We start from the raw sequence: 12184 nt of genomic DNA on the forward strand, positions 1-12184 counted from the left end.
GGGAGGCCAAGGTAGCAGATCACTTGAGGTCGGGGTTGGAGACCAGCCTGGCCAACATGGTAAAACCCTGTCTCTACTAAAAATACAAAAATTAGCCAGGCATGGTGGCATACACTGGCAATTCCAGCTACTGGGGAGACAGAGGCAGGAGAATTGCTTGAACCTTGGAGGTGGAGGTTGCAGTGAGCCAAGATTGCACCACTGCACCCCAGCCTGGGTGACAGAGTGAGACTCCGTCTCCAAAAAAAAAAAAAAAAAAAAGAAAAGAAAAGAAAAGAAAAAACCAAAACCCAAAAAAACTACACAGCATAAAATTTAGCATCCTAGTCACTTAAACTATGTAGTATTATAATGTCAGGTATATTCACATGTTGTACAATGGATCTCTAGAACATTTTCATCCTGTAAAAACTGAAACCCTATACCCATTGAACACCAACTCCCTATTTCCCCTTCCCCCCAGCTCCTGGTAACCACCACATCATTGATTTTTTTAAGAGGGCTGTGAGCACAAGCATTCATTATGTTGTTCTTTGAATGACTAATGCATTTCATAATAAATGACAAACACAAGGTAAAAGATTAGTCCATTTTTTAAAGAGGCATCATCTGAGACAGCCTGAGGAAGACAAGATCATAGAAGAAGACATGAAAGTTGAGAAAATTAAACAGGAAATAATACTTAAGTACTCATTTCTCCTCTCCTCTTCTTTGGGACCCCCTTCATGCTCTCCTCACTGGAAAGTGGAGGAGTGGGGACTTCAAGGCCACAGATAAATTATTTTCCCATGTCTTTGGCAATGTTCTTGGTGGGTGTGAAGGAAGGGTGTGAATAAAAATCAGAGCCAGCTAAATACAAGGTCATGTCACTGAAAAGGGGGTGTGCAAAAAGATTCTAGAGGGACACTGTCTGCAGCCAGAACCACGCAGGGCAAGAGGGCATGGGGCTTTAGAGTGTAAACGGCCAACAAGAGACTTCTGTGATGTGTGGATATTTATCTGCATTCTTATCAACATGGTGAGTGCAGAAACCATTTCCCTAGCCCTTTGGTTTGCAGCAAAGCCTGGAGCCTTCCCTGGGACATGAAGCACTATCTGGAGACAGAGCCACAGCCTTTGCCCCTCAAATGCCAGGCTGGTCCACAATCCCATGCCTCCGCTCATGCTCTTCCCTATACAATACCCTCTCTGCCTAATAAACTCCTATTCATCCTTCAAAACCCAGACCAAATGCCACCTTCTCTGTGAAGTGTACCAGTTTTCTCCAGGAAAAGTTAGATTGTTCTTTTTTCTGTCCTCCCACAGTATTTCATCCATATCTCATATTACTGTCTTCACATCTGTTTCCCCTATCAGACCATGAACTCCTGAAGGGCTCCATCTTATGTATTTGTTTTCCAGGACCTAAGTATGTCAATATATAATAGGTGTTGGGTGCATGCTGAATGAATGAAACTCCTAGAGCAGAGAAGTTCGGCATCTGGAGGTTGCAGAGGGAGAGGGCAGAGATGGTCTCTCAGCAAGCCTCTCACACTGTAATGTGCCTACTAATCACCTAGAGATTGGGGTAAATGCAGATTCTGACTCAGAAAGTCATAGAAGGGGCCTGAAAATCTGCACTTCCCGTAAGCTCCAGGTGATGATGATGTTGCTGGTCTGCAGACCACACTCTGAGTACCAAGGCCTTCCAGACTTTGGTTCTCAACGTTGCTGAGCAGTCACCAAAGAGATGGGGGAAGGCCCGAGAAGGGATGAAGTCAGTGAGATTCTCTTCCATGACTGGAAAGAGCCCTGTGGAGGGTGGTGGAGTGAGCCAACAGGAAAGCCATAATTCTTGCCCCATCACCCACAGGAACACTGTCTTGATCTTTTGAGTGACTCCAAGATCAGGATGAGAATGAAGAGATAGCTCTTATCAAGCCCTCTAGAGCAGAAATAATCTACTTCAACCAAAAGATTTGAGGCACACAATTGCATCAAAAACAAATATGATTTAACCATCCCATTCTCCCAAAATGAAGCCTGCCTAGCACTGCTGCAAACAGGTCACACACCTGCTTGAGAGCCAGGTGTCCACAGGGCACTTCAGACAGCTAGGACCGGGCAAACTAGATGGTCGGATCTGCTGCAGATGGCAGGCATGAGATGCTGGAAATGAGATGAAGACCTGACAGCTCCGGCTTAGGGAATGCCTTAAAACACTGCAAAATTTCCACTATAGTGGAGAGGCCAGATTTCATCACACTGTCTCAAGAATAGCACAGGGAGCACCATTGTGTCAATGTTTTTCCCCAAATTCCGATATGATTCTGGACACATTAAATTGCTTAGATCTCAGTTCCTAAGCAGGGTGGATAAGAGAGGTCTATGGTACCTTCCAGCCCTAAGAGTCTATGATTCTGTGACATAGTTTTCAGACACAGAAAAGCCTTTTTCCCCCACAGTGGTTGGGGGAGGCTTAATTACATTCTCTCATATACCAAACAAGGGAAGTGTGCCATGGGGTGGCTAAAGCTGGCACCAGAAAATGCCTGATAGAGACAAGTCCAAATCCAGTGCTAAGCTTTCTGAGAAGACATTAGGAAATTTCATCACCAACTTTGCAGAAACCAGGAAAGATGAAAGTTGAAGAGTCTTACCTGCCCAGTGCCTTGTCTTTTTGCAGCAGCCAGGGAGTTGCTCTGCTTGGAGGAGCTGGTCTTTTATACCTTCCAGCAAGAATGTATTTCTGGGAAAGGCCCAGAAGGAAAGATTTTAGTGTGGCTTGGAGGAGATGCTGAGGCTTAGCAGGAAACACCATGTGACTCTGGGCACATGCACCAGGAAACTGCAGAATGGCAGGGATTGGTTGATGCAATACCACTGACTGTGGGTGAAGCAACTCCTCTTTCCATCTTTCAACTTAAGTGCATGATCGTGATCTAGTCCTGGAAGGCAAAGCTGCATGCCCTGAGCACATTTGTCCCTCTTAAACTCCTAATGGGATCCGAACAGCTCTTAGAATTATGAACAATTATTAGGTAGATGCAAAAGTAATTGCAGTTTTTGCAATTACTTTTGCATCAACCTAAATGGTTCTCCTCCCCATTCATATATTCGCTGCCCTTTGATCCCTCCCTTACTTTCCACCCCGTTTACTGTGGAATCCAATGGATTAATCTTTTGGATTTAAAATGATTAATAAACATTAATTTTTTTTGGTCAAAATTTCAAAATACTTTGGCCACCAAAAGATGAGAAGAGCCCTAAGCTTGTCATTAGGATAGTGGGTTGCAGTCCCCGCCTCTGCCATTGTATGGCTCTAGGCAAGTCACTTCACCTTCTGGTGTCTCAAATTTTCTAGTAGTGAAATCAATGGTTGGTTTTGGTGATTATTATGATTCTATGACTTCATGCCTTCTATAGGGTGGCCCATTAAAAAACTCCAGTATCTGGGAGGCTGAGGTGGGTGGATCACTTGAGTTCAAGACCAGCCTGGTCAACATGGTGAAACCCCGTCTCTATTAAAAACACAAAAATTAGCTAGGCATGGTGGTGCATGCCTGTAATATTTTAGCAATAGCTACCTGGGAGGCTGAGGTGGGAGAATCACTTGAACCTGGGAGGCAGGGGTTGCAGTGAGCCAAGATCATGCCATTGCACTCCAGCCTGGGTGACAGGACGAGACTCTGTCTCAACAAAACATAACAAAACAAAACAAAACAAAACAAAACCACCACTCTCCTATAAATTATTGACCTAAAGCTCAAGTATAATGCTACATACCTTTCCTACCTCAATGACTTCGGAAATTCAACCTCATTAGATTCATACAAGAAGGAAATAGGAAGATTCTGAGAAAACAAAATTTCATGAGAGTGTATTTTACAGACAGACAATTTAAAACATGATAAGCCTCTTTATGAAATCATACTCTGAGTTGAAAATACTCTGGGAGCAACTGTCAAAAATGTGTCAACCCCAAACCAGACTTCTTGGTTCACCTTCAAAAAAGTGATATTTCCTTTCTCTAGATGATGGAATATATCTAAAAACTGCTTCTCTTGTGATGAATCCAGGCAAAGGAGCTGGGCATCTCAGAAGAAGGCAGGTGTCCAGGAGAGGTGAGTGGGACATCAGGTTCTTCTTGTTTTCTTTGAAACACACTTCATCTCCTTAGCCAAGCATTGTTTCTTTGTCTGACCATTCCCTGAACTTTGGCACATGCTTCTCAAGGTTCTTGCCTCTGAATTTTATGCTTAATATGTTCAGGAAGTTGTGTCATTAGGCAGATCTTGACCTAGTTGGTTCTGAATAATTTGAAGATGGAACTTCCTTTTAGAAGACCCTATGGGATAACATTGCTTCCTATGTACAAAATACAGTGAGTTATGGAGTCAGGGTAACAGCAAAATACAGGTCTGATCATTCCTGGGTTTTATCATGTTATGACATGATATGATATGTCCTAGATTTGGTCTTTCTGTAATGGGTCAAATAGGATGGGGCAGTGTCAACTCCAGCCCAGTAAGATCCTTCCTTGATATTGATGTGAAGCACACCTGGAGGCAGTCAATCTGACAGTGACATGCCTATTCTCCTATAGCTAATTTTTATTTTAGAGCTTTGCTGACATGTGATGACATGTTGTCATGGGTTTATCTCAGTCTAGTCAAATCTGTAGCACAGGTAGATGTCTTCCCATGTGGGAATGGCAAATTGGCCTGAGAAATGGAGAACGGAAGGCAGAAAGTCCAGGAGAAAGCTAAAAAGGCCAATAGCTTCTCATATGTCAGTGCAGAGTCCAAGATATTTTAGCAATAGCAGCAGCAGCAGGGAGTACCCAATGAAGATAAGGTCTATTGCTGGCACATGGCAGTACACACACCCACACACATACACAAACATGCATGCACACTTCCCAGAAACACACAGTTTATAAATGAGACTGATTTTGGACATAGCTGGCTCACCTCTGTTGCCTTCTAGAATTAGAATGCTGCATGCTGCATACACAACCTTTGGTTGATTCAAAGGATACTCATGGTCAGTAACACAGTGACCAATCTGTTTGTGTAAGGTGATTGTAGCTCTCACACTGGGTCCATGTCAGGTGCCGTCTCCCATGGGCACGCAGCTAGTCCCTTCCTTAGCTGTCTGTTTTCACCCTTGTCTGCTGTCTTGGCTGTCATTCATAGCTGGGCAGGGTTTTTTTTTTTTTTTTTTTTTCTTTCCTGACTCAAATGCATTTCCTTTTGTTGGTTTCCTAGAACACCAAACAGACCTCATGTCCCAAGGGTGGCTTTATATGCCCATGTTTATCCTTGTTGGGATTCATCCACTAGTTCTACCCCAGAGAAGGGAGGAACCCAGGCACTCTGGCTTAAGCTGTCCCTGGCCTCTGGAGGGGTGTACAGATGGCAGAGCTTCTCTGAATGGTGTCCTGGGGCAGCATGAGCTGTTGGAAGGGATGGGGACATTGCCAGGCAGCCCCCGTTGGAGAAAGGAGGGATTTGTAGATGAGAAAAAGAAATATTTGGGATGGGTTGTATGTCTCCCTAGCAGACAGGAAGAGGCTCTGTTACCTTCTCCTAGCAGTTTTTTCTTTCTTTCTTTCTTTTTTTTTTGAGACAAGGTCTTACTCTGTCACCCAGGCTGGAGTGCAGTAGCGTGATCACCAATCAGTGCAAGGGCTCAAGCCATCCTCCCACCTCAGCCTCCCAAGTAGCTGGGACTATAGGTATGTGCCACCATTCCCTACTAGTTTTTAATTTTTTGTAGAGACAGATGTTCTCTACTAGTCCCTATGTTGCCCAGACTAGTCTAGAACTCCTGAGCTCAAGTGATCCTCCTGCCTGGGCCTCCCAAAGTGCTAGGATTACAGGCATGAGCCACCGAGCCCGGCCTCCTGGTATTTTTTAGTGGGAGAATTGATCTGATGCTTGGTGGCTTCTGAGATTGGCATAACATAAGGGTTCCAACTGGCAAACCTATGATCAATGAATTTTTCCAATTAGCCACAGCATGCTGGGACTGAAGGGCTTCCCTGGGAACCAGCCTGGTGGGTGGGCAGAATGCTGTCTCTTCCTTCTCTTCATTAATGGAAAATCTTTTTTTTTTTCAGTTAACGCCATTCACCCATTTCCCCTCAGTATTCCCTCTTTCCCTGTTCCTCTTAAATATTCACTGAGCACCTAATAGTATGTGCTTCTGATTTTTTTCTTACTCCTAATCCTCTCTCTTCCTAATTAGTTGATAAATTATGAATTTTAATAAGTTTGCTTAAGCAAAAAAGCTGTCAGATCTGTTCCCTGCCTTGGCAGGGTAATGTAGGCATAGGGCTGGGAAAGGGGACAGCCCTCAATGGAGCAAGACAATCTGACCCTGAATAAATCCTGAGTTGCTCAGAGTAGAGATGGGGCAATAAACCAACACCCACTTAAGCCACAAATAAAGAAACACAGTATTTTAAACAAAAAACAATCTTGGTTGCTATTGTTATTCTGTGAGTGGTCTGATGATATGCTTTGTGATAAGTCCATAAAGAAAATATCATGCCAATAAATGCCCTGTTTCTCAAGCAAGCAAGCATGTATATGTGTGTGTGTATGTGTTTGCACATGCACGTGAATACAGATGTGACAAAGCGACTAGTGAAAATGCAAGGAGCACTGGATTATTAAAACTCAGCAAGCCTGGCTCTAGTCCTAGCTTGCTAGTCAGCAGCGTGTGACATTGGGGAAATTACTCTTTATTCAGAGGCCTCAGTTTCCTTCTCTGGAAAGAGAAATGGGTCCACTAAGTAATTGTGTTGGTTTCCTTGGGCTGTGATGTTTAGAATTCAATTGTGAATCAGTAGATCTTGTAGGTCCCAGTGCCGGTCAGCTTCTGCCTCATTGTACAGTCTTGTACACATTACACACCCTCAGGTTCTGTTTATATAAAAGGGGGATGAGAATCCTATGTTCTCACTCTTAGGACCAGCTGGGATGGGGTAGGAGGACAACTATCCCAAAGGCTGTTTCTCCTTAGTTCTGAGGGACAACCAGAAACAAAAGAACAGGAAAAATCTTGCTGAGAAAGAAGAAAAATTCTGCTGGGAATGTGATCATTCTCTCAGTCACTCAAGTTGGAAACCAGGGAGACACCCTGGGTACTTTTCTTTTTTCTTTCCTTCTTTTCTCTTCCTTCCTCCCATCTTCTTGTTCACCGAATCCTGTCCATTTTTCCTTCATAAATCTCTTGCAACTGTGGCTTCCTTGACTTCCCCACATTCTGGTTCTGCCCTGCCCTGAATTACCCCCATTTTTTTTTGAGACAGAGTGTCACTCTATTGCCCAGGCTGGAGTGCAGTGGAAATATCTTGGCTCACTGCAGCCTCTGCCTCCTGAGTTCAAGTGATTCTTCTGCCTCAGCCTCCCAAGTAGCTGAGACTACAGACTTGCGCCACCATGCCTGGCTAATTTTTTCTATTTTTAGTAGAAACAGCATTTTACCGTGTTGGCCAGACTGGTCTTGAATTCCTGACCTCAACTGACCCACCCACCTTGGCCTCCCGAAGTGCTGGGATTATAGGTGTGAGCCATTGCGCCCGGCCCCAATTTCTGTAATTGCAAAAAAATTACAATTATTTTGCTCCAATGTCATAGCCTTCTCACTGGTCTTCCTGAGTCTGCCCCAAAACCGCATGTCCCTTTACGGTAGTTTTCTGTACACAGTACCCCACTATACATAGGACAAGGTCTTAGGTATTAGCCAAGGCCCTATACTGCCTAAGCCTGTATCTATCCCAGCCTATCACATATTGCGCCTTTACCCAAGCTTTTTGTTGCAGCCAAGTAAACTATTCATTCCCTGACATGCCATGCACATTCCTGACCCTCTGTCTGTTCGTCTGCCATTCTCCATACCTGACTCGTTTGCTCCCTTCTTGTCCAAGTCCAATATCTAGCTCAAGCCTTCTCTTCTCCATGAGGCTATCATTGTCTGCCAAGCTCCAGAAAGCACTGCACACTAATTCTTTTTCTCCCCTTTGCTTTTCCTATTTATTGTCTCTATGCATCTTTCCTCTTGCCCAAATTAAATCAGAAACTTTTCAAGAGCTGTAAATTACATTGTGCAATCAATAAGATTTGCTTTGATGATAAAGATGATGACACTGGTGTAAAAATTACCTTGGCTTAATTCAGTCATTCAAGTCCAAGTTCTTGACTGTCAGTTCTAAAGCTGTCTCTGAAGACCGTTTTCTAGCCTGAATGAAACACTGCACTAAAGTGTAGCTAGGGCTGGGTGTGGTGGCTCACACCTATAATCCCAGTATTTTCAGAGACTGAAGCAGGAGGATCCCCTGAGGCCAGGAGTTCAAGGTTACAGTGGGCCATGATAGTGCCACTGTACTCCAGCCTGGGTGACAGAGCAATACCCTGTCTCTTAAAAAACCTTAAAAATAAAATTTTAAAAAATGTAGCTAGAAGGAATAATTTCTGAATTTTTCTCTTTTCTCTTCTATTTTCCTTGATTTAGAGCCCCCACTGCCCATCACAAGCTGGAAAGGAACAGAGAGAGCCAAGAGATTATAATGAACGACTGAATCTTGTCTCATTTACAGTTGGGAGAAAATAGCAGTTCAAGCCCCCTTTTCCAAACCTAAGATGGAACTTCAATGCCTATTTCCCAGATGCTGAAAGAATCTTTCAGAAGCAACAGAACTCATGCTTGCTTCGCGCCCAGGCTTGCGAAGCTGCCTTCTTAGGTGTCTATGCTGGAGGAAGGCTGGGGTCCTGAGTAGGTGCCCCGAGAAGGCGTCCTGCCCTGCTTGCTGACTAACCCACAGGTTGGGGGGCAGAGTGCAGGGTGTGTGCTCCCTAGGACTTACTGTAAATGGCTGAATTCTCACTACTTCCCTCCTGGGGCTCCGCCCTGATGATTTTGGGGTACATGAGGATAATAGATGCTCTGGAAGATTGTGGTGGAGGCTGGAATGGGGTGAAACGCTCCAACAGTCTCTGTCTGTGATGGAATTCCTTCCACTCTGGTGGGAACCTGGGGAGGGTGAAGTGGTTATTGCCTCTCACTCTTCTCACAATGCTAAGAAGGGGACAGAGGCCGGGGAGAGGAAGTGAAAGAATCTTCACCGTCCTACTCTCTTTAAATGAATACAGACTTTCCAAGAGGCCGAAAGAGTGCACCGTAGAATGTGCTTCTACTCAGTGAGCAACACGGCCTCTGATATGCCTCTAACAAAAGATAATGGTGACCAGGTACCCCTGAAGGAAACTGAGATTCTAAAATTTCTTTGATATCTTACTTAAGAGAAAAATTTTTATTTTGGAACAATTTTGGATTTATCATATTATTACAAAGATAATACAGAGTTTCTGTACACTCCACACCCAGTTTCCATCATGATTATCTTATTTTACAATGGTACGTTTGTCACAATTAATAAAGCAATATTGTTACATTATTATTAAGTAAAAGGTCAATATCTTACATTTTAACTTTCAAATTCATGCTTTTATGTCCCACTCAATAACTTATCTGTTTGCTTTTATATAAAAATTTAAAATTTACTTCACAGCAACCTACAATGGACACTCCAGGAACGTGAGCCAAATGTAACCTGTGCTCTGTGTTTTCTGGGCCACTACGGTGTTCCCTGGGGGAGATGTCCAGCTTGGGCCACCAAGAGTGAGTTCAGAGCGGAGTCGGAAGGAAATCTCATAGGGCTCTGATGGCCTGCTCGGTGGCTGTAACCCCAAGGGTCACTCAGTCTCTGAGCCTCGGCTTCCTCTTCTGGCAAGTGGGAGTAGGAGCAGCAGCCCGCCTCACAGGGTGCCACGAGGATAAGCTGGGCTCAGGCGTGCAGACACGTAGAGCATGATTCCCACAAAGTGATTAGCATCAGGAGCATCCCTGAGACAGGAAGGTGAGCAGTGACTTCAGCACGAGCTGGTTCTTGAGACGTCATGCTTTCACCCTGCCAGCCTCCTCTGAATCTCCACTTCCAATCCTGAGGAGGGTCAGAAGCTGAAACTGAAAAAGGAAATGGCTTCAACCCCACGTCCTCATGGCTGGGTTGCATGCCACAGACAGGGGAGACTGAAAGGGAAAGTTTCTTTTTTTGGCTTCTGCTGCTGGACATTCTCTCTCTCCTGGTGACTGTGTGGCTCGCCAATGATCTGCTTGCTATCTAATGGGAAGAAAGAAGGAGGTGATGTGGGCCATGGCACCACCCTGTCCCCCAAGGAGCCAGCTCTAGTTTTGCCCTCTTTTGGTCACATGGATTTGAAATAGTCCATCTTCAGCCTGAGGACAGCAGCTGGCCCAGGCAGGGTTTCTGCTCTTGAACTCGGCAACCTAGGCTAGTTGCTCTCACCTCTCTGAAGTCCCTGTGGACCCGGCTACTGCATAGCTGATGATATCTGTCTGTTGAAATAAAGCCTAGCAGAATTTTCTAGCCTGACAGCTGTAAACCAGCCTGCATTGCTTATAGTAACTCATGTTTTCTCTTTTCCCTTCTTGCTACAGATTTTAGGAGGCCCCTTTTGACCTCAGTACCTGGCCCCACATGAGGTGACGGCCCCACTGTTAGCTTTCCATGTCTAAACTCTGAAAATTTGCCCTGAATTTGGATCCAGTGCCTGAGGCACTGCCACTCCTGGCAGTTTAATCATGGTCCTTACTGGATTTCACATCCTACAAATTCAACTGGCCCTTGTAACCCCTGCAGTGGGGTAAAAGTCCAGCCTCTCCCTCCAGCCCCAAGTTCTAAAACCTGGCCCCGGCCCACCTTCATGAACCCTCCCATTTGTGGCTATGTCAAAAGAGAAAATGATGAATGGGCAAGAAAAACAGAAACTGATCAAATCTGCCTGAGATTATGACCTCCTAGAACTTATAAAATCTGTAGCAATAAAACTTTACAGCCTCAGATTAGGGATCTGCAATTCCCTGCTCACAGCTGCAATGACAGCAAGAGACCATGACCTAACAGACTCAACTGGGACGATTCCCGTTTGTGGGATGTTTTCGATGTGTCACACAATCCTAGATTTCCTTGCTATTTTTATCTTTTGAAACATTCTCCAAGAAATCTAATATGGAAATTCCTTTTTTTTAACATAATTATGTTGTTTCACTTCAAGTTGATGGAGTTCTAGAAATCATTAATTAGGCTACTGTAAGAGGGCAATGTAATTCCAATCTGCTAAAATACAGGAAATGTTAATTCTCTAGAAATGGAGTTAAGCATAGATCTGGGACTCATAAATAACAGGGCAGTGTTTTGACCCTGGTGATATTTGCCAAGTAAATATAGCAAGGGGATTTTAGTCAGCCTGGCTTTGCCTCATCCTGATTTATATTTGTCTGATTCTTTTAAAAAGTAAGCTTAGAGTTTGAACAACATTTAAGAAGCCTCTGGTTCAGTGATTCCCAAAGGCTAATCTGAATCAGTGGAAAGCTTGGGAAAAATACAGGCATCCAGACTCTGCTCCTGGTCTACAGAATTCTAGCTCTGGCATTGGAGTTGGAGAATCTTTATTTCTAATAAATCTCCTGGGTGAGTCTGACATACAGGCAGATTTGGAAACTACTAATCTAGCTGAACTTTCTACCCTCTGTAGGATTCCCCACTACAACATCTTTGTTCCTCGAGGTATGGTCCAAAGTCTTACAGCATTGGAATATTCTGGGAGGTACTCAGAAATACAGAATCTCAGGCCCCACCCAGATGTACCAAATCAGAATCTGCATTTTCACAAAATCCCCAGGTCATATTTATTTACATTAAAGCTGACAGATGGTCATCAAGTCACTGCTTGAACACTTCCGGGGTTGGGGAGCTTAGTATTTACATGGCAACCTGCTTCACTGCTGGGAGGCTCTAATTATCCAGCTCTTTCTTATATTAAGTTCACTCACTCATTCATGCATTCATTTTGCAAATATGGGCAGACTCTAAAAAGTTGACCAAGATGACATAGTCACATGATCATATTTCAGCCATTTTTAAATTGCAGTTCATAGGCAGAGAGAACCCTTTTTTTTCTTTTTCAGATGGAGTCTTACTCTGTCACCCAGGCTAGAGTGCAGTGGCGTGACCTCGGCTCACTGTAACCTCCGCCCCTTGGTTCAAGCAATTCCCCTGCCTCAGCCTCCCGAGTAGCTGGGATTACAGGCACCTTCCACCACGTCCAGCTAA

The 12184-nt window shown here is 44.2% G+C and overlaps 1 protein-coding gene across 6 annotated transcripts in view; it reads left to right on the top strand.

Moving 5' to 3' along the window:
- The window catches only part of MKS1 (MKS transition zone complex subunit 1), a 44557-nt gene that overhangs the window by 8628 nt on the left and 23745 nt on the right, over positions 1-12184 (top strand). For all 6 annotated transcript variants that reach the window (XM_021929092.2, XM_021929091.2, XM_021929090.2 and 3 more), the window contains one exon: positions 4014-4103. The gene's annotated coding sequence lies outside the window, so the exon portion shown is untranslated. The remainder of the gene's footprint in view (positions 1-4013; positions 4104-12184) is intronic.

This window comes from Papio anubis, chromosome 17 (assembly GCF_008728515.1).
Source record: "Papio anubis isolate 15944 chromosome 17, Panubis1.0, whole genome shotgun sequence".
In the NCBI taxonomy this organism is placed as follows: Eukaryota; Metazoa; Chordata; class Mammalia; order Primates; family Cercopithecidae; genus Papio; species Papio anubis.